General features: G+C 38.7%; 1 protein-coding gene across 2 annotated transcripts in view; it reads right to left on the bottom strand.

The window, feature by feature from the left end:
* LOC137041285 (protein phosphatase 1 regulatory subunit 29) overlaps positions 1 to 25,578 on the bottom strand; it is a 129,041-nt gene extending 103,463 nt beyond the window's left edge. For both annotated transcript variants that reach the window (XM_067417387.1, XM_067417396.1), the window contains exon 1: positions 25,321 to 25,578. The gene's annotated coding sequence lies outside the window, so the exon portion shown is untranslated. The remainder of the gene's footprint in view (positions 1 to 25,320) is intronic.
* Positions 25,579 to 26,145: the final 567 nt, after the last annotated feature.

Raw genomic sequence — 26,145 nt, forward strand, 5'->3', positions numbered from 1 at the left:
GATGAAAACCAGAGGGAATGCTAGATCTAACGAGCCATAACTGATGAAAATGACCGCCAATTTTACCCCTCTAGTTAAATATTGAGCTGCAAACATCAATAGCAGCTTTAAGTTGTCAATGCTGGCAAATAACCATGGTATAAGCAGGATAATCTATGGCTAGTTGTGCTTTAAACAATTTTAATACACTTCACGGAGGCAACCACCCTCCGCTCCACGATGTGCATTAAGTAAGGGATAATGTACACCCACCCAGATATCATTATTGCAGAATAAACATGTGCCCTTGCTAAATGTTGAAAATGAATGCTGAAAGGGTTAGTTCACCCAAAAATGAAACCAAGCCTATGATTTACTCTCCCTCAAGTTATCATATATGACATTCTTCTTTCAGACAAATACAATCGAGTTATATATAATAAATATATTTAAAAAGTCCAGGCTAACCTTAATCCAAGCAGTAGTTGTAGTTATGTTTGAAGTCCATAAAAAATGCAGCTGTACGTCAAATAACGTGCTCCACACGACTCCGATGGGTTCTGATTCGAATCGATGCGTTTGTGTAAGAAAAAAATCTATATTAAAAACGTTATAAAGGAAACCTGCCTTGAAGTCTTCCATTGTAACCCACGGCTGTTTAAGCCACAAGATGGCGCCAGCGTTAAGCATCGAAGTAGTACCGATCAAGATAACTCGTAGTACCCGTATGAGCCATAGACAGTAAAAGAAATGGACGGAGCGTTCCCATTGACGTCAACGGCGAAAGAATGAAGTCAACCTAGGGGCACTCACTTCCTGTTGGCTGAGCAAACTGCGCAGGCTCAGACTGAGCTTGACGACGTAGATGTGACGTGAGCCTCCTGTCTGACAGCTGTAGGTCTTCTAGTAGATGTGGAAAGCGAAAGCTGAATCACGTTGTTTAAATATTTTCTCCCGTTGCTTTTGGCTCACTATGGGCTTCTCCCCATTCTTCCCCCTTGACTTTATCAGACTAGTCTCCAGGACATGTCTCCACGTCCCCCCGACTGTCTCATAGACAGTAAAAGATTGCCTGCGAGCGTCTCCTCAGGTCTATACGGTAATCTTTCAACTGTGCGACAGGGTCGCGTTGGTTATGACGCAATCATTAGCCTATTTTTACAAAAACAGCTTCTACGGGGCGATAGTGTAAGATACAAGGTAATGGAGCCTTTTATACATTGTCGTGTTTCTTTAGAAATAAACAATGGACAAATGGAGTCTTTAAACGTCTCAGATGTAAAGTTATTCACTGTCAAAGTGACTCAAAAATGAATGGGAGTCAATGGGATGCTAACAGCAGGTGATGGCTTGGTTAGCAATGGCAGCCCCTAGGGGTGGAACGCTTTCCGAGCGCTAGATTACCCCCTTGGTATGAGCGGGTGTTATCTGGAAATAACGTACCGCTGGAATGCCGATTGACCAATCAGAATCAAGTATTTCACAGAGCCGTGTAATAAAATTGTTTAATGCACAGTCATGTATTATCCCTAACATAGGATAGCTTATTTAATTTAAATATATGCAGAAAATGGTGCAATGAATGTAAGTGTCCTGCATATTGGGTGCAAATCATAGCTCTGGATTTCACTGTGCAGATGACTCAACATTCTGGCCAGTGAATAAACAGAGGCACATGGCATGCAAGTGAAGCAAAGTGTAGAAAGAGCATCAAATGACTGGAAACACTGTCAAACTTCTCATTTACCAGTCCAACTTGTGATTGGATGATGGCTGTTTTTTGTTTTGTTTGTTTTTTCAATGAGAAGAAGCATCCAGTGGTTTTAATCTACCAAGAACTCTCATCTTTTAAACTCTCAAAATGTCCCCGTATAGACCAATATGCAAAGTTTTATGAGGAAAGTTGTTTTATTACCTGGGTCTTTCCTGAAATACAGTGCCTTTGGGGCTTTAAAACTTCATGCTCAAGTTTTGAGAAATTTTACAGCTCAAGCTTAAATTTTATGGATTTCACCTGAGAACTAACTCAAGATATCTAATCTGCAATAAGGCAATAATACTTTACTCATCTGAATAAGAGATCTACAAGAGAAAAACTCCATCCGCCCCAATCTTACCCGATTATTTTGTAATATTAATCTTGATTTATCATGTATTATTCTGAAATCATTATTCTAGTGACGCATGTGGAGTAAGCAGGATTTTCTGTAAATCATCCTGTTGGGGGAGGTCAAACTGAGGACCCAATGACTGGAGCATGAAGCACAGCATTGGGAATATCTGATTTCTGACTGTCCATGTTATAGCAAGCTTTCGTGACTATTTGTTATGAGTAAGCATGTTCGACTAATTCAAAGGTAAAATAGTTCACTCTGCCTCCTCTGTTATATCAGAACTGGCTAATTTGTGCCCATGAGCTAGCCAAATGCGATGCTTAGTCTCTGTGCAACTCTGGGTCCCATGGTAGAACAAATATTTGAACATAAAAGATACTAAGAAAAATCATTGATCTAAATTAAATCACAACTAATCCTTTGATCAGCTGTTAAATTATGATCGTAACAAATTTCACGAACTCTCATACAATTGGAGTCAGACTAAATTATTCATGGAAAATTGGATCCCCACATTTTAATACATTTTAGTGACTTTTCCAGAAGCGCCAGAAAAGACATAAACGCAGAATGCAGGATTCCTTCAACCAGCTGCTGGATTTCGCCATTGGGCGAGTGGGTGGAGTTTACATGATTTACATAAACATTTTAAATATATCACTGATAAAAATTGTACATCCTACAATACAAAACAGCAAACATAGCCATATATCTTACATAAATAATGTGTAAAATGTTTGTATAAAATGGGCTATGTTTTGTTTTTCATCAAAATTACAGTAAAAAACTAAGATTTTAAAAATAGTATTACCTTTTAAAAAGTAAGTTTCTTTTTATTTAAAATTATTCTGTAATGTCAAAGCAGATTATGTAAGTGTTTTAGCAACATTATTCCAGTCTTTAGTGTCATATGATCATTCAGAAATTTTAATGCTCAAGAAACATTTTCTGCTCAGTGTTCACGATTCTTTGATGAATATCAGGTTCTAAAAAACAGCATTCATTTGAAATATGTTTCTGTAAAACAATAAATGTTTTTATTTTCACTTTTGATCTATTTAATATATTTGATTAATAAAATAATTTCTTTAAAAAATACTGACCAAACATTTTTGAATGGTAATATAAATTTTGCATTAATCAAGCAAACTTTATTTGATACAGTGAGTCTACTGAAAAATAAGTTTAGTTCTACTTTTTACAAGTACCCTAACATATCAACAAAAGTTTTTATTTTGAAGTATGACCTTATGAGTGGTGGTATGTTATATATATTGACTCTCTTGCTGTATGAAAGCCGTCCGCCATATTGGAACAGTCTGTGAACATTTGACAGAAAGTTGAAGAGTCTGATGAGATGAATATCAATATATGAAATAGATTTCAGACTTCATGATTTCTATAAAACAAATAGACCAGAAGGCCACAATACAACAACGACGAAGGCATCAGGTGACAAGATAATAAATATAAAAAAACACAAACCAACACATTCTCACATGTGAAAGGTTATCCCATTCCTTTGTTTAAATTTAAATCTTGGCAGTCTCACAACCAAAGCAGCGCAATGTTGTGGTATCATTGATTCTTACCGTGAGTGGCGACACGCTGACCGTTCCAAGAATGTGGCATCTACGTATATCTATGGCTTCTGCATTCTCATTTATTGGGCAGACACAGCAGCACACAACACAGAGTATGTGAATGTGATAAAAAAAGTCATCTTTCAACACAACTAAAATAAAACTACAAAGGATGAGGCGAGTCTGCTGAATGCCTGTCACAATCCCCCTGGTTCCCCCTACGCCCTGAGCAGGTGATAAAGCGTGGCACGTCTCATGGGTAGAGTTGGGAAACTGCCATCCATTTCCAAACTCATGTCAACAGCTGTGGACTGACGGTGCACACTAGCCTCTAACAGTGAGAAGCACAGGTTCAACCCACACAAAACTCATTTACTTGGTATACAGCTGAAATCAAACAGAAAAATATATTAATATTCTTCATACTCATCAAGGGGTCAAGGTGGCAATCACTCTTGAGTTGAATGGGAATGCTAATAGACAGATTTCCCCAAGAAATATAAACCTTTTTTTTTTACAGTGATTGGTTGAATTCTCGGTTGGTTCTCACACTGATTTATTAACTCTGATATATGCAAAGGAAATTAAACGTCACTCTTTCCTTATCCTAGTGCTACTCTCTCTTTCCTTCACTTTCATTTTCCCCAGGCGCTCTGACGCCTCCATGCGTGTGGACATGAGGCACTCTGGGGTGTTAGTGAGTCAGTAGGGCGTGAACTGCTTTGAAGGCCGCCTCTCTCTCTCCTGCCCTCCATCCCTCTTTCCTGATGATTTCACCCAACTCTGAAACTGTGCGTATCTCCATTTCATTTAATCTCTTTCTCTCCATTCCTTGTCCATTTCTGCCATCTGTTTAAAACCTTACGCTAACCGTCCATTAGGAATTAATGAGCTTTACATAACCACGCCATACTTGCTAATTAGACTACTGTATGCCAGTTGTTACATTTACAAACCATCATTTCAATCTAAAGCTTCTTGAAGGCTTTTTATGCTGTCCCTTTTCAGAAAATTCTCTCAATCTGGAAACATCACTAAAAACAACTACTGCATTAGCTTCCTCATCCTCCATGAACCTCCACAAGGGTATAAAGCCAGATCAATGTATTCTAGTGTGCACATTAAACAACAGCGCCTGCCATATCAGCCCGTGCAATGCCTCCTCCCGCTCCCTCCTTGTGCATTTGTATTGTTTAGGACCACAGTGTGTTACAATCTCAACACTGCAATAATCCCATTTTGCACAGTCATCACAACTGTTGCCATTCTAACCCCTGTGAGCAGCAGAGCATGACAGCATGTGCTCATAAACACCTTCCAACGCTCAATCTCCCTCTGCCAGCCTGAATACGGCTGCACGCCCGGAGCCGACTCGTCTGCCCTAATCAAGTGGTGCAGGGAGAAAATGTGGGAGTGAGGAAAGATGACCAGACTGTGAATGGGTTGTGAAGAGAAAGAGGTGTGTGGCTTTACCTATTAAACAGGAAATCAGTCTTTTCTTTGAAAATTTTATTTACAGTTCTATCTTGGCAATACACAAAGTTTGTTTTGACAAAAGTTTTTGGTAGTGGAAAAAAGAGAGATATAAACAAACTGGCCAGATTTTGTTTGGGCAAAGTTATTCAATATTAAACAATACTCTAAAAAAAAACTGTGCTATATAGTACCAAAAGTGGTTCTTTGGCTTGTAATAGGGGAACAACTATAAGTGCTGTATAGCACAAAATCTTGGTATTTCAGAGCTTCCTTACTAGTTCTTTGGGATGACTGAAGTGCTATATAGCACCGTTACCATATACAGAACCTGTTAAGCCCCTGTATGGTTCTTCAGCGGTTTTGGTTCTTTGGGCTGGTAAAGGTGCTATATAGCACCACTGCCATACAAAGAACCTTTCAAGCTCCTTTAAAGGTTCTTTACACACCAAAGAACTGTTAGTGCTATTTAGCACCTTCATTGAGGAAGAAATAAAATGCGATATAGCACCTCCTATGGGTTCTACATAGCACCATTTGACAAAGGTGCTGTACAGCACCTTTAAAGATATGGTGCTATTTGGCACCAAAAGTGGTTCCCCTATGATTACAAGCCAAGAACTACTTTCAGTGCCAAATAGCAATTATTTTTTTAGAGCGAATATTTAGCGTCCAAGCACTCAGATTTGCAGTTTGCTTAGCTTGTCAGTAGTCTGTTCTCTAGCTATCACCAGACCGAGCTCAATTTAAAATTGAACATTGGTCTAGGGAGTCTGCTCTGCATTTTATACTGCACAACGGGCGATAAAAGAGTCATTATTCAAATGACTCTGTACGCAACTGGATAGTCCTTCAACCAATCAGACCACAAGAGGTGTGATCAATGGGCATAATTCAAATGACGCTGTATGCAATTGGATAATCCTTCAACCTATCAGACCACAAGAGGCGTGATAAACGGGCACCGACCCATCACTTCTCTATCCGTCATCGTGTTAAACCCGCCAATTGCACGGCAGATGGATAAGCCAGTCTGTGATTGGTTCCTGAGAAGTGTAACAGAAACAGTAGAAATGAATGTTTCTGTTACAGACTGAGTTGCCGGGTGAAATCAATTCGCCAGCAGATATTAGGCTGGGTTCACACAGTCTATGTAGTCGGTGTTAGTAAGAATTTTTCAGTTACTCTGCAGGTGCATTGTTACACCAGTAGGAGGCAAAAAATGTCTGTTTTTATGAGTGAATCAGTAAATGATTCATTCAGCTGATTCGTTCAAATGCACTGATTAATTCATGAACTCAACAAGCGGTTCTCTTTATGAGTAAGTCACTGACTCGCGGAAGCAATTCATTCAGAAACACTTACATAGCTGCACTGTATTCAAAATATATTGATATTGCTAAATACTCAGTGAAATATCTGGCATTTTAGTCAGAATCTTTTTTGTTGGACGTTCCGTGCCAAAAAGATGAAGGTTGAACATCACTGATGTGTGCATAGAAACAAAAAATCTACAGACGTGTCAGTGTGACATGACTCACTTAAATTAGGCATGCATCTTGCACAAGTAGCATAAAGCATTATGATTGGTTTTCAGGCAGAGATATGAAATGTTTGTGTGTAAGGGGGGAAACACTGCTCCAAGTCTCTCGAGTCCACCTGCTTTGGCATGGAAAGCAACATTTACCCTGATATACAAAAGCTGTTGAGATTTGTAGGAAATGCTTAAGTACAGAAAACAGACATGAGTTGACCTGATTCCTTATCCCCTGACCCAGTCACATGCGAAGGGGAATCCCATTGGGCGATGCATCATTACTAATCCACTAATGCTGAATCGTGGCATAGATCAGATTTAGAGATCGCACGAAGAGCAGCTTATTGAGGGGCTGGCCACTGACAGAGGAAATGTGCAAAATCAGTACAACAAGGTTTGTGTTAATCTGGTGAACAGTTTTGCATGGAGTACACAGTAAAGCGATATGTAAAACAAATCATAATTTCAGCGTCAATACTCAACTTTACCCCTTACTGTGAATATAAAATCTTCAGTAGGATTCCATTAACTCTGGTCTTCTCCATTTCCAAGATTATTTCATCAAAATTTAAAGAGACCATTAGGGTTCGAAAGGAAATAAAAGTCTGCTAATTCATTTTATCTTGTAAGACATTTAGCTCAATGGGAAACCTAAATGTTACATTCTGCAGTAAAATATTAAGTAAAGTGAACTCTTCTGGCACTAGAAACATGTTCACTCCTAGGTTTTGAAATGCATGTCTTTGGTTTTCTAGTTATCTAGGCTTTGATTTAAAATAAGAACATTTTATTTTCTCCAAGAAATGAGGGGGCAAGCTGGCATGGTACTAAGCATCAAACAATTTTAGTAAATTTGCTGTTCAACATTTAAGTCAGCAATATGAATTGCAATATAGATTATGTTCACCAGCTCTGTCCGGCTATACATTTTGATATGAATTATGTATCATATCAAAGATTTGAAAACTCCATCATGCTCAGAGAAATATGAAACGTTCCACAACACTTAACAATATAGCAGTAATTTAAAGGGATAGTTCCCCCAAGAATGAAAATTCTGTCCTCATTAGCTGTGTTTACATGGAGCACAGTAATCGGCTTAAAGGTCCAATCCCAATGAAAATGCTCCATATAAACTCCTCAATTGGAATAAAAATGCCCAAATCAAATTAAATTGTAATTGGTTTGAGAGAAGGAATAAACCTTTTCATGAAGCGATGTAAACGACCAGACCCGATTACTTTTGAGTGTACGTCCTTCTGTGACATGATATACAGCGCACGCCTCCACAACTCACACCAGGCTTTAATTTTACCAAGAGAGGAAAGTTAATTTATCTGAGATGTTAAACTTTTTATTTCGTAAGAAGTTATGAAGATAATGTTGGAATAATGACACAGACATAGCCTGGCTACACCCTCTCATCTTGACAGCGTTTGTCCCAGGAACTTTTTACTTCAACGGCGCCTGAAAGAATAATGTATTTTTTTCTGAGATGATTCTTACACTTTACAACAAATAAATAGCTTTTATAAAACCATATAAGTACTGATGGCCGTTGAGAGTTGCTATGGCAACCGGGAACACATTCAAGCTGCTGGAGAGGACAGCGTGTTGACATTTCTGATGCGGCAGACAAACTGTGTGCGCAGGTCACAAAATGATTCCGACTGAAAGCGCCAGCACATGTGTGGCAAGCAGCGGGGCGAGGGACTGCAAGAGCGGCCCGGTGACGAGTGGTAATGAGGGCCAGCTGCGCAACACACCGGTCTCGTCTCACGGGCGAGTGACGAGAGCATGAAAGGAGGAACAAAGGCAGCGGAAGACAAGAGAGGACCAGGCCTGGAATTTATGTTATGTTTTGTTTACATTCAGTTGCGCGGTTTACTTTTGTTTTGTTTATTTATTTTGAAGTAAAAGTTTTTGTTAAACGTTCGCCGGCTCCCGCCTCCTTCCTTCTCATCTAAGAACCCTGTTACAACATGTAAACCCCAGATCGGTTTAGATAACCGTAAAAAGTCCACAGAATCTTTCAATCGGAATGACAAAAAAACAAAGAGTGCATGTAAACGTGGCTTTACTCACCCTCAAGTTGTTCCAAACCTGTACGGATTTCTTTCTTCTGCTGAACACAAATGATATATTGAAGAATGTTGCCAACCAAATAGTTAATGGGCCACATTAACTTCCATAGTATTGTTTTTCCATACTATGGAAGTCAATGGGGTCCATAAACTGTTTGGTTACGTCTTCAAAAAATATATATTTTTGTGTTCAACAAAGGAAATAAATTCATGCATGTTTCATTTTTGGGTAACCTATCCCTTTAACACAAGCATGTTGTTAACCTCTTCTCTTGCACTCCCCATTTTGGCAGAATACACTTGAAATAATGATATTCTGTATCAAATACAACTTTGGTAATTTATATAAAATGTATTCACACATAGTTTGTAATCATACTCAAAGCCCGTAATCTACACAATTTAAATCTGAAGTCAATGAATTCAGCTCAAATTCAATAAAAAGTGAACTTCTACTGAACTCAAATTCAAATAAAGTGAACTTCTACATGTATACTCTGCTCATCATGTAGGGAGAAGTGAAAGCTACACTAGGAACCCTGGGAATCGGAATGCAGCTAATATCTGTGCGATGGGAGAACATCTAAAGCATGTGATGTTTTCATGACTGGGCACAGAAGCAACTGAGCTGTCCATGGTTCTGAAAATAGAAGTCAGTCATCACTCACAGAAAGAGAAATAGTGACAGAGAATGAGAACACAATAGTTTGGGGAATTCATAGATGAGTATATACTTTGGAGTTTATCAAACAAGCAAGCATGTGACGTAAACAGTGTTTACCAATTTAATGCATCACTGCTGCATAAAAGTTATTTTCTTTCTTTCAAAAAAGAAACTTACTGACCCCAAACTTTTGAACGGTACTGTATATACAACAAGTATTTAAAGAGCCAGAAGAGAAAAGTCTCAGCGGACACATTTAGCCCCGGTCTAGCGGCTGTGTCTTGGTTTATGTGCCTCAGTAACTGTATAATACCATTGTGGGTCCACAGGGAGAAAGAGTTAGAAATGGAAGTCCCATTGGTGACTGCTGACCTTGCAAACATGTTGCGCTTGAGTGGACATGTCAGTCTGATGAAGGCCTGAATACAGACCCGTAAAGTGACCTCCTCTGTATACACACATTCACACACTCAGCGTTGTGTGCTGCTGGGTCTGCCCACTAAGTGAGGATGCAGACACACCATCACTCATGAAGTCCCACTTCAAAACGAACACTTTTATAGTTGTATAGAACAAAACAAAACAAAAAAACTAAACAAAAACATTTTGATCTTTTAATTAGTCAAAATATGAGTAAATTATATTACATAAAGTCATATCTAACATCCCAGCATAACAAAGTAAGATTAAATAATACAATTATATATTAAATATCACATCAGGTAAATGCACATTTCCACAAAAAATAACTGCCGCTATGTAACATTCATGAGTCTCAAATAGCGTTTTATTTTTATTTTTATAAATCATTATGTAATTGAACTAATATAGTTATATTCAGTTAATCATAATTACTGTCCTGTCAACCTCTTAATTGAAAATATATATATTTGCTGAGCAACAGTGTGCATAACAAATCTAACAAGCATATACTCAAGCAATGTTTCCAATTCACTCTTCAGTAAAGCCAAATTAATGAGTGCCTATTAAGACTTCTCAGTAAAGCGTCTCTTGTGGCAGCTGTAAGTCTGAGGACACATGCTCGAAACCTGCATACTGATTACAATTATGCCTTTGGATAAAAGCACACCCTTTTATCCAAAGCAACTTGGATTGCATTAAAGATAAAAACATTTTCAGTTCATGCAGTCCTGGGGATTCAAACCCATGACCTTGCCGTTGCCCCATGTCCCACTGCTTGAGCTATTACACTCATGATCTCCTTGGTCAACACTGAAGCGTATTCATTTAGAGAAGATTATTTTAAAAAAGCCAGTTTGATGCAAAGTCTAATCTAAACTTGTAGCACAGATTCTGATCTTTTATCAGCCCTATATGTGGACTGGCTTCAGCTCTGAACAGGACTATGAAGGTAGTCTGGATCTTGTTTTTCTCTCAACTTTTCAAACCCTGACAGAGAACTTGGCAAAAAGTACAAACATAGTGAAAATTATTCATGTAGAGTCATTGCACTTACGAAAGACCAAAAAGAAGCAACAAATCCAGTGGGAATTGTGGGATCCTCAGAGTTTTTACGGATTATGTGCTTTAGAAGGTTATCAACTTTTGAAGGTGCTCTCTGGAGGAATATTCTAAAAATGAGAGCTTTCCTAGGTTTGTTTTAGTCATTGCTCACACTGTTAAAAATAATGGATAATATGAATATCATTACCATTTTCAACAACAATCAAGCTCAAACAAAACCAGCGTTAAAACCATTTGCATTCTTATTTAACACTAAACACGTTACTTCAGCCTGTCTTCAAGTGCACAAACGGTATAAATATGTATGTGGAGAATAATACTAAGCAGAAAATAAGCTACATTCCATTTTTTCACAGTGATATTGTGCACACACACACACAAAAAAAAAGTCCGTGAATGGGTGGCAAATTAATTCTCACTTCATAATAATCTATTTATTAAAGGGTCCCTTACCAATTCAGGGCTATGCTGTGCACCAATCCATGGCTGGCATTGGGAAATTTAATTAAAATTTAGGTAATCAAAATATTACTGTGCATATGCAATTTTTTTTTTTGTCTGTGTCTTGCTTCTACCTTATTAAAGCATTATTCAATTTTGAAGATATGTCCAGGCATAGTTCACTGAAAGTGCCTCTTGTCGTAGGCTGATTTAAATGACCTGGGTAGGGTTGCATGGGCCGTATGTAAGGTCTTAGTGAGATAACATTTAGTTTGTAACTAACTCAGTTTATTTAATTGGGTTGTGCCATTTGTTCTTAAAGAGATAGTTCTCCCAAAAATAAAAAAAATCAGAAGAAAGTCAATCAACATGAGGGTGAGTAAATGATGACATATTTTTCATTTTTGGATGAACTATCCCATTATAAGGCATAGGTCAACTTAGTTAATAAACTCTCCATAAAGTAATATGTAGTAACATAAATATGACATCTGTAATCTGTACTTGTCAGTTTTTCTTTAGTTATATAATTTATATTAATATTAATGTTAAATATTTGTTAACTGTTAATTTATTAAACTGTTCTGATACATTTTCAGAAACTATATTTAAGATAAACAAACAAAGGTAAGCAATAAAAAAAAACCTGTTGTATTAGTATGGCAAGCCGTTTTGACATTTTTTTTTATTTTTATTTTCTAATCAATCAACAATTCAATTTTTGCATGACTGGTGCCTGAAGCATGTTTGCAAACACATCAATTTAAATTGGCCATGGTTAGAGGGTGACATCTCTTGGAGGACTGGTATGTGCAGCACCTGCATTCATGGGGCTTGTAGCTTTATCTTATGGACGAGCTGGAGATGGAACTTTCCCTTTCTCGAGCCTCACTCCCGAGCTCACAGATCCTCAGGCAGGATCAGGAAGCACGCTCGGCAGATTCTTCCAAACCTGCTGAGAGCAGGGTATTGGTATCGGGCCCGCCTCCTGCCTTACTCCTGCTGATCATAAGCTGGTAAACGCTTTGACCCATGCCACGGCCATACTCAAGCTGGAGTGGCCTGTTAAGGAGAAGCTTGCTCCTGGCAGGCTCGATAAGCCGTTTCTTATGGGACCTAAACGTCCAAAGCCTGTGAGCCTTCCTTTTTTCCTGGGGAAATCCATATTCCGCTTGTGTCTTTTCGATCCCAACACCAAATTATTATAAAGGGAAGGGGCTTGAAGAGCATGGGTGTGCGAGGATGCCCCTGGATGAAGAGGCATTGGCCAGCTACCAGAAGCAGCGTCCTCATGGAAGGCTCCCATTCTGCCCCAATCCTTAATTGCATTTTAGCCATTCAACCTCAGCATTCAACCTCCCGCGATCTCTCTTGAAGCCATACGGAAGGAATGTAAACTGTAATTCCTTAACTGGCCACTAGAGTCAGGCTCCAGAAGGGAGCAGAATCTCATTGAGCCCCATGTTAAAATTCTAAACTTTACAGCAGAAAAAAACATGTTTACAGTCTGGTACAAATTGTGGTTTTGGCTTATAAGGCTAATTTTGATCTTCATGACAACTGTGAGGGGGTGATTTTTTTTTATAACTCGTTCGTTTACATAAAGCCTTAAAGTTCTTCATAATTAAGGGCATGGTTACAAGTGGATAGCCATTTATCTGCCGTCTATAGTTATTGTGTCACCTCAGCTGCCTCACCTCACCAGCGCAGCAGCAGCAGCACCTCACCTACATCCCGCCTTTTTGTCCATTTTCTGTTATCCGGGAGTGACACGCGATAACTCGCTCACAAGATGGCAACGCCCAGCTCGACCCAACTTTAGGCTTCAGAATGGCTTTTCGGAGTCCTATGGGTGACGTCACGGACACTACGTCCATATTTTTTTTACAGTCTGTGATTTTAGCTTGTCTCTCTCCCTCCCCCTCGCCCCTTTCCTCCCTCACTTTTTTCATCTTAGTGAAGGTCTTGTACCCCAAGTACAAGAGGTTGATATTCCAAATTATATTTATTTGTGCCTCTCCTCAGTCTGGGATGGAAAGCTTTGCTCCCCTAGAGCTGGGAAAATGCATTCGTATGTGTGTGGTTAATTCTGAGCAAAAACACTCCGCTATTAAAACACATTTTAAAAAGGGTTTTGTATCTGATTATCTCTCCAGCATTGTGAAATTCATAAACCAAACTTATTATCATGCACATGGTTTGCAGTGACATGGGAGGTTGCTAGAGAACATACTTTTTCTGCTGTCACTCTCATGCTGTTGTGTGTTCCCATGACCACACCTGAGTGAATGAGGAATAATGTTCCTCTCTCCTCCCTGTCATTTGGTGAGATGGGCTGTGTCTGACAGTGTAGTGGTGCTGTGTTAAGCCCCCGTATTGTTGTAAAACAAGTTGTGATACAAGTCTGACACAAAAATGAGCGCTGACTACTCCCATATGTGAGTCAGGCTATAGCTTCAATCTGACTCATGTACTGTGGTGGTGGTCTGCTTATTAGTGTGTCACTTTATTCTGCAGATAAATGAGTCAGGTCTACATCACTGTATTCCCTAATTTTTGTCTGAATCTGTTTTGGGTTCGGGATGAGAGTTTTAGTGAAAGGTTGGTGGTCACCACAGAGTGTTTCTGCAATTTCTCATTTAAGCGCCCTGTGTTTTCATTGAGGAGGGTGAAGTTGATATGGGCTGTTGATATAAAAAAAAATTGTGAGGTTTAGGCAAGGTTTTTCATATAATTCTCGCTGCCCAGCGCTAGGAGTAGAAGCTAGGAGAGGAAGCAGTATCCCCCGGCTTAGTACACATTAGAGGTGTCCCCGACTAAGGATTTGCACATTCAAATCAGAATTGTTGAATCTCTCTATGGTCGACCGATAGTCGAAATCATCTATGTGTGTGTGAATGGGTTGGGAGGGGCACGACACTAGACAGCAGGAGGGTAAAACTATTTTTTATTTTCCTTTACACACTGCACACAGCAACAACTTTAAATAAAACGACCAAAACTGCCCGCCAACTGACAGACAAACTGACATAGGCTTTCTTATGTAGGTTTAAATAAAAGGAAGAGCTGCACGATGAGTGTATCTTGTAGCACAGGGTGAAATTAGTATGCACATTGACGATTTGAAGGAAATATAATATAAATGCATCAATTTAAACGTCCTTATTATAAATGTAAACTTCCTTATAAATGTAAACAGGTGCCCAATGCCACCGCTGGTGTGTGTACACTCATTGAAAACGCGTTTGAATTTTAAAGGCACGTCTAGTGCGAAGCTCAGCACCCTTAAAGGGGTCGCACACCGGGCGCAAACACAACACCCGCGAAGATTCGACTGTCAGAATGGTGGTCAAATCCGGCTTCGCATATCGATGCATTGAATCTTCATCTATTCGGGGTCACCCCTAGAACACATATCGCACCATTCCTATTGCTCATCCTATCCTAGAGTTAACAGTGTCTGCGTTCAGATGAGCTCTCTGCCAGTACATGCCAGTTTATGCTTTCTTGAATAAAGGCATATTGAATGCTGAAGGACGCATATGCACACCTCCCTCTCTTGGGTGACTGATGGTTGGGAGGTTTCTCTCCCAATACTATTTATGCTAACTCTCCCATTGGTTTGGTTGCCTATGCAAAGTCCCTTTTTAGGCTGCTTTATAGGCTAGGTGAAGACTAGGTCCTGACTGTTTTGGTTCCCTAGATGTAAGATCCTTGGTGAGGTTTGGGAGCATTTGGTTATGGACTGCCTCACTTAGATGGCGCAAAATAGTGAGCAGGCATGGTGTCATATGGCGTAGGCGGTATTAAAGTTCCCAAGGTGTCATGACATCATGACACAGCTTTGAGTTGTCTTGGGTTATGAATATAACTGCTATACTCCAGGCATGCCTACTGCATCTTACTTCATACCTGGAGCTGATGATGTTGTTTATTGGCGCATTACGCCATCATCTACTATTGTGATTACGTCAAATTACATCATCATCTATTGTGGCCAGTTTAAATTGCCGTGTTTGCACACATTCTTCAGGTACTGGGTGCGATGCCAAAGTGTCATGACATCAAGACGGAGCATCTTGTTCCCTCTATATTAGATTAACCAGTAAAACCACAGAGAGCTTGGCATTCACAATACTGACGGATTCCGATGGGAAGTTGTGTTGGTGACACACAGAGAGAGAGAGAGAGAGAGAGAGAGAGAGAGAGAGAGAGAGAGAGAGAGAGAGAGAGAGAGAGAGAGAGAGAGAGAGAGAGAGAGAGGGTAGTGGGTGGGTGGGAGTTGAGATGTGGGCAGAGAGTCAGAAAAATGTTATTGCCAAAACACTGAATTGGGACAGGCAGAAAAAAACACCAGTATCTGTGATTCGGAGCTTCTCTCTGAATAGCGGTTCTTTCTAACTGAAGCAGCAAGACATACTTGGTTACTTATTGCTACAAATGCTCCTATTTCTCAGCTTCTCTGTCTCTTTCTCTCAGTTTCCCAGGTTTGTATGCTTCACACTCACTAGTGGATGATAGGGGGTAACGGGTCTGGAGTGCTGCAGATGGCAGATGGTACACACACACACACACACACACACACACACACACAAACCACGTCTCTAACCATGTATGCCTTATCTTGCTGATATATGAACATACGTGAATGTTAACCCCTTTTGGTGTGCCTGTCTCTCACAGATTGAGGTCTCTGCACTGACTCAGTCACCCAAACAGCTTGACCAATCCAGGCACTAATAATCGTATTGCAAAACAAGAGCAAGACATACATAAAAAGAGCAATTATGGTGGACTAATTGCAATGCAAAAATCAAACTTAATTTAGTTGTTTAAAGATCAGACCGCATGATGAAACTGCTTCGGCAGATGTTAATTGAGATATTCGTTTCCAAAGACTGCTAATGCATTATCGCTAAAGCTAAAAAAGGGTAAATAATTATATCTTTCAGAAATGAAACGCACTTCTCTTATACAGCAAAACAATTCAGTTAGCTTCTGGTCAAATTACAAATTATTTTCTAGTGCACATAGACAACAAAGCATAAAATGTAAATGTTATCATGGCTCGAGAGGTTTAAGAAAAATATTAACAACATAACAAAATATGTATTTCAATAATGCTTAAATAGGGGCAAACTGCAGTCACCTTAAATTAAATATGCATTTCACACAATTGTAATTCCTAATTTTTTTTTCTCTCCCTCTGTGCCCCTACTTGTCTTATCGGGGTTGCTGCCTGTATAAAACACTGTTCTTGAACATTGTCTTCACAATGATCATCAATTTGAGGCTGAGAGAGTGATGGACCTTTTTTCTTTCTTTCTTTGAAACGAAATACTGTGTAAAATAAAATCATGATCTTAGCCAAAACACATGCACTGTATTATGTTAGGGATAATAAACAGTCAAACTGCCATTAGCATAAAATAAACCCCTTTGGGGTAATGTCTAGATCAGTTTTTCCCAACCACGATCCTGGAGGCACACCAACACTGCCCGTTTTTTGTGTCTCCTTTATCTGCCACACCCATTTCAGGTCTTTACCTGTGTCCCAAAGTGAAGGGCGCGCCCTTCGAAGGCGGCTTTTGATGCGTGATTACGTCATAGCGGCAATACGAAGGCTGTCCCAATGTGAAGGCCACATTTAAAGTGCAATTGCGTCATAGCGGCTCTACGAAGGCTATGCCAACGTAAAGGCTGCACATCTGAAGGCCACATTTGAAGCGCGATTGCCGCAATTCGAAAGCGACTTCAAAATGCACCCTCCGTTTCTCAGGCAAAGGAAGGGTACAGCAAATGGACCTGACAGACCCTTCGCAGCCTACCTATCTCAGAATTCATAGCACTCGATCAGATTTTTGCGCTGGATCAAATTTTCCAGTGAAAGATGGTAGCGGTTGGTAACTCTGGTGTACTTTGGACATGAGGAGTGAATAAAGTGCAGACAAAGCAGATAGTTCTCTCTTCTCGTAGTGGATCAGACACCTGCAAGATCAGTTGCAGATATCGGTCGTGCGCTGTGTTTTGCTGATTTACAAGATATAATTTAAGTTCTGTTGCTTTTATATGAAAGTAAATATTATGAACAAGACACCCACAGTTTTTGTCATTTATTTCTATTCGAAATATATGCTTATCAGTCATTTTAACTTTAATTACATACATGTTTTATATAGTTCCCTGCCCTGAGTAACCTGGCAATATAAAGTTTGATTTCCCAATTTTAACCATTTCTCAACCATTCTCTCAAGAAGAGGAATCAGTCGGTCCAGTTATCTCCCTCTTTCTTTCTATCTTTTTTCTGCACTTTCTTTAAATACAAATTAGATCTGCACAGGGATATATTTTCATCCTGCTCCCGCTATAGGATAATCCAGAGTTGGGGCTCTGGGATGAACTATCCACTCTCTCCAACTCACGCTTAAAATTCACTCGTGTTTTCCCGCTAGAATGATTTTATTTCCGACCCGACGGATCCAGCTTTCGAATTTAGATTTCGTTTCCAGAAGGTCTCATTTAAATTTCCCCTACAGAAAGTGAGAGCCTGGGGATAACAACTGTAAAATGTGGGCTGAACAATCATCAATACTGAAAAATGATTTTCATCAATAATGTCAACCCCGTAAAAACAAAACAAAAAACAAAAAAAACAAGCTAAATCAAATACGACATCCGTCTTGCCTGTTTTTGATGTGCACAATGCCTCCTGCCATTTCATGGCTGTACTAAAGGGATGCTATTCTGATGCTTTTGACTGGTTTGAATTTAAAGTGCACCTCGTCTGCCAATTACATCAATCCACACTGCCACTGAAAGCTTTAGGCTACAACCTGTCTAAGAGTTGCCACCATGACAAGCGATTCAAAGTTTTAGTGCCAGAAATTAGAAAAGTAATCAAATGTAATCAGTTACATTACTTTAATTAAGCAATTTAAATTCTTACACTGCTTATTACATTTTAAAAAGGTGTAAAAAACTTGTAATCTGTAACCTATTACATTTCCAAAGTTACCTTCCAAACACTGGATAAAGATATCATTTCTAGATGAAAATCTAGAAGAGAAGACAATGCTGAAAAAAGTCGTAGTTTTTGTTATTTTTGGACCAAAATGTATTTTTGATGCTTCAAAATATTCTAATTAACTAACTGATGTCACATATAGATTACTTTGATGATGTTTTTATTCCCTTTCTGGACATGGACAGTATAGTGTGCATACACTTGGATACGCTCTCAGACTAAATATAAAATATCTTAAACTGTGTTCCGAAGATGAACGGAGGTCTTACGGGTGAGTAACAACATTAGGGTCATTAAAGGGGTACTTCAGCACTGTGAAGATGAATCTGTATTTAAACTGGGTCATCAATGTAGTAGAAATGTGAAATTATTTTTGAATTTGGTGTCTTCTAGACTGAGAAAAGACAGAAAATGTATTTTTGTCCCATGGGGATGAAAGACTACAATTCCCAGAATGCTTCGCTGCCCTGTGCCATTCCCAACGCCACCAACTTGATTACAGTGACTGAGTTAGAGGAGACACTACAATTAAAAACTGAACGTGTCTGTTCAATATAATGAGTGAGTCACCGCGCGAGTATCACAGCACTGAGCACTAACTGCAGGAGTGATGAGAGCTGAGGTAATCGCGACTACACTCGCGGCATACATTCACAACGCGAGTTCAGTCTGGCGCGTTTCAGTTCATGCCTTTACGAGCTTAACTTTCATAGAAATTAATTTGAGAAGTTAAAAGACTTACATTGCACACCACAGCTCCGTTTAAATGAGTGCCTGTAGCTGCCAGCTGAGCTCTCCCTGCGAGCTGAGTGTGATCTCCCATCCCCCATGCGCGGATTCAAAACATGAGGAAATGGCTCCCTCTGCTGGCTGTAGTCTTTAGCCTTTGGGCAAACATTCCTCCTATGATGCAAAAATCGTCAAATGATCGTCAATCGTCAAAAAATTTGCATCATAGGAGGAATTTTTCCAGAAATAAAAGGCATAAATCTCTTGTCTCAGGGAGATATGAGGGGGGAAAGCACAATCATTTGAATATACTCCAGGGTTTCTACTGATACAAAGCCATATGCTAATCGCTGAAGTAACCCTTTAATGTCATAAATTTCATTTTTGGGTGAACTAACCCTTTAATGTACATTTTAAGGACTAAATGTTAAAATGGCCAGCCATGCACCTATAAAGATAAGCCACAGGGGAACAATATAATTGGAATCACTTCCAGATTATTATCTTTTTCAGCTGAGGAACAATTAACATTGACAGCCAATCAGAATCATCAGATGCCATAGACGACGATCACAACTGACAGAATTCAAGTATTCTAGAGCACTGTGTAATATAAAAATAATGCTAAATGTCTAACAGACCACTAACTTTGAATAGTTCCTACTGTATTAGACACGTTTAAGTGTTGTGAACCCCTCAGTGAAAGGTCATTTTCTCTGAGTTGGCAAAGTACAAAGATGGACATCATATACATCACTCTTTAAAATGTCAGAGGTGGTAATGGTGTGGGTGTGGGTGTAAGAGAGAGAACGGGAATTAAAGGTCTGGTCTCAGGATATGAGTTTTTCATATATGCAGAGAGAATGTTAATAATTTTTTTCTCCACACGTATTTTTATTCATTACACTATATCAATCTATCTTCATCCCAATCCACCGATGACAGCTGCTCAGTCCAGGTGTGATGGAAATGAGAACAAGTTCATTCAGAAATGAACAGGAGAAAAGGCCTAAAAAAACAATGTACACATCAAGAGGCTAAAGCAAGTGGCATGACACAGCAGCTGCCTTTCATATAGACCGACTAATTATAGACAGAATAATTCAATTCATTTTCCATTCTTTTGAAACTGGTGTTTGCTAAAGCATTACTAGTAGGTCTACATACTTGTGGTACAGACATGAAAAATTGCTTTAAAAAAATAAAAATAAAAAATAAAAAACTTATTAAGGGGATGACCAAAAAGACTAACATTTCATGCAAAAATAACTTTGCAGATTTACACTGAAAGGGGACCTCACATATTTCAGAGGCTTGAGGCTGGCCTTTTTTGTCTTGGGCTTATAAACAACAATCTAACTGCTCACAAAACCTTAGTAACCACATAGCAACAAACAACCACCCATCATGCTGGAGAGTTTTACACAGGTCAGTGCCACTCTCAGAAAATATGTTTTAAAAAAATCACTTTCACAGGCAATATTTTGTTGTATTATTTAATGTATCAATTTGAATTTATGAACTTAAACAGACATGACAAATTTGTGTGCAGAGTGCAGACTGTCTGCAGACCCGGTCTAACAGATTCACGTTGTAATAGCAGTGCTTAAGATAATTTAGGGACCCCCATAGTAGTGGGAGTGTAATTAGCCCCCTGAGCCAGCCAATAGGAAATTACAGTATAAGGTAAACATGCAAGCCTCATTAACCCATCATCTTCAGACTCCGTAATGAGGAGATACACACCACGATTACAATCAGCACATCATCATAACACACACTGGCAGGGAGTTGTAGATCATCTGAAGAGAAGAATCTGCTGTTTGCTCTGCAAATGTGTGAAGATAAGATAGGTAACACATTCACTATATCAGCCCACAGAAACAAATCTACTTTCACACACTCAAGTGTAAATTCATACAGATACATGTATACTGTGTGAATCTGTGAGTCTAATGTCTATAGCTTGGCAAATATTAGAATTAGGCAGTACCTCTAAGACACCTGCATGCATTTATATCAGTGTAGTGTGCCCAAAAAGCATTTCAATATTTCTTAAAATTTAACCCCATTTACTGCATAGTGAGTGTTGCCACATGATTTGAGTAGTAAGACAGCAGTTTAGCCAACTAGAAATGAACAGGAATGAAATCATGGATAAGGCCCATCCTCCTTAGGAGACAGTAGATGTTTAAACTATCAAGGATTTACATTATCATGTCTGGTTATACTTTGATTTAGCATCATGTTAATAGTTAAATAAAAATTACGAGATTCTTACTGAAAAAGTACAAACAGCATATACGGTAAGCATTTAAGGTAACACTTTATTTAAGGGTTCACTTTTCGCTATTAACCAGTTGCTTATTAACTATTGCATATTACTAGGAAATCGGCTGTTTATTAGCATTCATAACGTGAATATTAATGCCTTATTCTGCATGTCCTTATTCTACATCCCCAAAATATTTAAACTTAAATGCTATAAAAAATGACCTTAGCCTACTAACTGTTAAAGGGTTAGTTTACCCCAAAATGGAAATTCTGTGATTAATTACTCACCCTCATGTCGTACGACACCCGTAAGACTTCCGTTCATCTTCAGAACACTTGAATGAAGATATTTTTCTTGAAATCCGATGGCTCAGAAAGGCCTCCATTAACACCAATGTCATATTTCCTCTCTCAAGACCCATAAAAGGCACTAAAAGACGGTTCCACAGTGGTTCTACAATTATTTTATGAAGCGACGAGAATAGTTTTTTGCGCAATAAAGAAATAACGACTTGTATAGTGATGGGCCGAATTCAAACCACCGCTTCGTAAAGCTTCGGACCGTTATGAATCAGTATCAAATCAAATCAGCGGTTCGGAATCATGATCCGAATCATGAATCAATAAGCTGAATTCAAAATGCTTCGAGGCTTTACAGCGCTAGTGTTTTGAAATCGGCCCATCACTGTAAGTCGTTAATTTTTTTAAAAAAAAATTACGCACAAAATCTATTCTCGTCACTTCATAAAAAGATTGTAGTGCCCCTGTAGTGAGATGGACTTTGTGACAACGTCTTTAGTGCCTTTTATGGGTCCTGAGAGAGGAAATGACATTAGTGTCAATGAAGGTCTTTCTGAGCCATCAGATTTCAACAAAAATATCTTCATTTATGTTCCGAAGATGAACGGAGGTCTTACGGGTGTCGAACGAACGACATGAGGGTGAGTAATGACAGAATTCTGCTAATGACAGAATTTTTTTGTGTTTGTGTTTGTGAACTAATAAGCAGTAAAAATACAGAATGGGTAAAATCTTTCCGTGACATGGGCAGCACGCTGTCCATTGTGTTTTAAGAGTTATGTTGATTTATTTATTTAATTAATCGTAATTTGTATATAGCTAACGTTATTCATTAACTCTATTGTTCAAAGTTTTGGGGTCAGTAAGTTTTGTTTTAAGAAATATTTAACAAAAGATGCATTAAATTGATCAAAAGCGACAGGACAGACTATTACACTGTTACAAAAAATATATATTCAAATAAATGCTGTTATTTTGAACTATGTATTTATCAAAGGATCCTGAAAAAACAAAAATATTAAGCAGTGTTTTCAAAATTGGAGTAATGATGCTGAAACTTTCAGCTTTGCCACCACAGGAATAAATTAATTTTATCAAATCATTTTAAAATGAAATATTATATAAAAATGATTTTATATTAACAGTAAATTGGGGATTGTTTTCAATGAGTGTAAACTTGAAGAAATATTCTTGGACAAATATTTGTTACAGAAAAATTGTCTAAAATATTTAAATATGAAATGTTGACACAATGTTGTGAAGTTACTATAGGCATAAGCATGGTCACTCTCATTCAGTTTTATCTTTTTAAACATATCTGATATTACATAAGCCAAATTACTTATTAATTACCCAGAGCCTCATTACTACAACATGTGCTTTAATGCAAGACAGACCGATTAAATAGGTTCCTCATTTGCCAAAGGGCAAAGACAGTTCTTTCTTTCCAAGGCATTACAAATAACAAAAATATTTAAACAAATATTCACAGATGCAGAGTATCATACAATATATTTCAACGATTCCATTTAACTCTTATGTTTTATAGATTATGTGGCTTGCTAAGTCAGCAGGACATATGATTACTTAATTTCACTGGTCAGCACTTCTACTTACACTCTAACAACATGATTAAAAATGTGTGATTGATGGGATTAAAAATATATGTTGCCCTACAAAAAAGAAACGGTTCTGACTTCATGCACAGCATTCTTGTGGTCCAATAGCCACAGTCTTCATTACTAAATCAAAGTAATTATTCATTAATAGGAAGCAGAATATAAGACACCCCTCCCCCTTAACACACATACTTTCTCCCTCAGTCTCTCTTATATCATTATAAGGCTCTAATTAAAAGGCACATTGAAAGCCTGCAGGGATTCGATCTTAAGGGATGTATTTGGAGCAAAGGGGCAGTTGAGCTTGGCATCATAATTACTGCCTCTCTGTGCAAAGATAAGAAAGATGCATTGAGTGAACAAGAACAACAACATCTAATAGTGCATATTCCCTTCATTATACTCTGGTTTCATCTCACACGAGAAGCATCAACCACATTTGGACATTTAGACTGTGCACCCTCAAACCGGGAAAGCTTGAGGGAAGTAAAAATGCAGCCTTGCTGCGTGATGTTGTCCAAAATGTCCTCCACTTCACCACACTGGTGGCTTGACCTTTGTGTCCATAGATGTTGGGCCGTCTGCAAAAACACAGCGCTTCTGTGGCTGGGGAACTCAGCTAATTGCTCTGATGATGAACTCATGATCGAGCACTGTGGCACCCACCAGTGCAAACCAATGGGATTGTAATCATGCTAAACTCTGCTAACACTTTCACAAGTCATGTATTGTTGGCACTGATTGGCAATTTCAAAACTTTCTTTCAGTATTGAGATACTGAAGACTGGCCGAGGAACACATTGTGAAATGAATTGACTGATAGGCTACACTGTAAAAAAATGATTACACCTGCTGCTCCAAACCGGTTTACAATCTGTGCATAGTGGCCCACATCTTAATAAAATAAATAATAAATATGGTTTGAATCTAAAGCATATATATATATATATATATATATATATATATATATATATATATATATATATATATATATATATATATATATATATATAATGCATTAAACGCAATGCACGACTAAACGAAATGTAAGTGCATTTATTTAGAATATAACCTGTATTTAACATAATACATTTAGAATGTATTTGGAAAAAATAATAACAATTCTAAACGTAAAAAAGGACCAACAGGTTTTTCAGGAAATGTACTGAAACTTTACTGTATAGAGAATCCAATCAAAGCAAGTGCTACACTATTATTGTTGATGCATATCAAAATAAACCAGCCCAAAATATCTTACTTTCTCATCCTTGCAAACACGCACATCCTCAGAGCTGTGAATGTAATTCCACCACACAGTTCATGGAGACGCAATGCTTTCTGGCATTCTTCCTTACATGGGCTACATAGGCTACTAATGAATAATACATGAGATGAAAATAATAATGTCAAAGTTATGAAATACTGAGGGAACATGCCCCTGCCGTCGTCTGAATGCTGCTGAGCCGAATCCGTGTCACGCAGTTCGCCAACAAAACCCCGCCATGGTATATTAATACCAAATCCCCTCCGCACATCTGTTAGTGGCGATCCGACGGTGCGCCCTAAGTGCATCTCCTGCAGTCGCTCTCCATGTTTTTTAAATGACTATATAGATTAAGAGCAGCTTCCAGTGAACTACATCCTGTGCGAGGAGATCATTCGGAAACACACAAGTAACATTCACGAGATAAAAAACATATCAAACCCACATATATGAGCTTCAACGACTACCTTGACATAGGCTACACATGCTTCGAGACGCATACATTCTGTCAGAAAACGCGCTGCGCCAGAAACGTGTGAATGCGTTCACGGCGTCTACATGGTTTCATAGAGCGCGTGAGTCGCGGCGCGTGCAGGTGGCTTCTCATCAGAGCACTGCGCAGTCTGGGCAACCACAATGCCTGCTCTCCGATACAGTGTGAAGAGGTGGTCCATCTTTCTATTTCGCCCAGGGATGCCTGCCATCGACTATTGCAAATTTGGGTGATGTAAATACAGAAAAGTTTCTTACCTCTGTCGGCGTCTTCTCTGAAAAGATTCCGCTGTTTGTTTAGCTGCCTATCCGCTTTACTACACTGTGGGATCAGTGAGAGATACAGAAGGAGGATGGGAGGGGGAGTGAGAGAGTGAAGATCGGGGTAGACCTCTCTACACTGGGATGATCATGCCACTCCTGCGTGATCCCAACCGCAATATGCAGCCACCCCTTACGAAGATGCCATCACTTTTTTTATTTAAAGATCATCTGTTTCAATTCTCAGTTCTCTGAGGAAAACAAAATGGATAATTTAAAGAGTTAGTTCACCAAAAATAAATAAATAAATGTCATCAATGACTTAATACAACTAATCCATATGAATAGAAGAGACACGATGATGATGATGATGATGATGATGATGATGATGATGATGATGATGATGATTATGAGCAGTTTGAATTGAGGCTTTCATTCATAAACAGCTTTACTTGATGTGCCAGAACAAACCTCATTGGCTATTGGAAGCTCAAATGTACTGCATAACATGAGAATGAAGCTCATTGGTTCTCGCGGTTCAAGCGAACATGCCAGAGCTTTCCAGGTCTGGTGTGTGTGTTCATGAATGTTTAAATATGTGAATAATGCTGTCTTCAAAAGCTATATCTATGATCTTAAAGTTTCCTAAAAATTGCACTCCTCTGATGTTGTGTTTATAATACAACATAATAATTTTGATACCCAAATTCCTAAACCGTTCAATTCATATGGACCCTTTATTCAATTTTTAAAACGTCAAAGTGATAGTTGCGTGGACTGCCAATGGAGGGACAAAAATCTCTAAGATGTCATTGAACAAAA

The sequence above is a fragment of the Pseudorasbora parva genome, chromosome 2 (assembly GCF_024679245.1).
Source record: "Pseudorasbora parva isolate DD20220531a chromosome 2, ASM2467924v1, whole genome shotgun sequence".
In the NCBI taxonomy this organism is placed as follows: domain Eukaryota; kingdom Metazoa; phylum Chordata; class Actinopteri; order Cypriniformes; family Gobionidae; genus Pseudorasbora; species Pseudorasbora parva.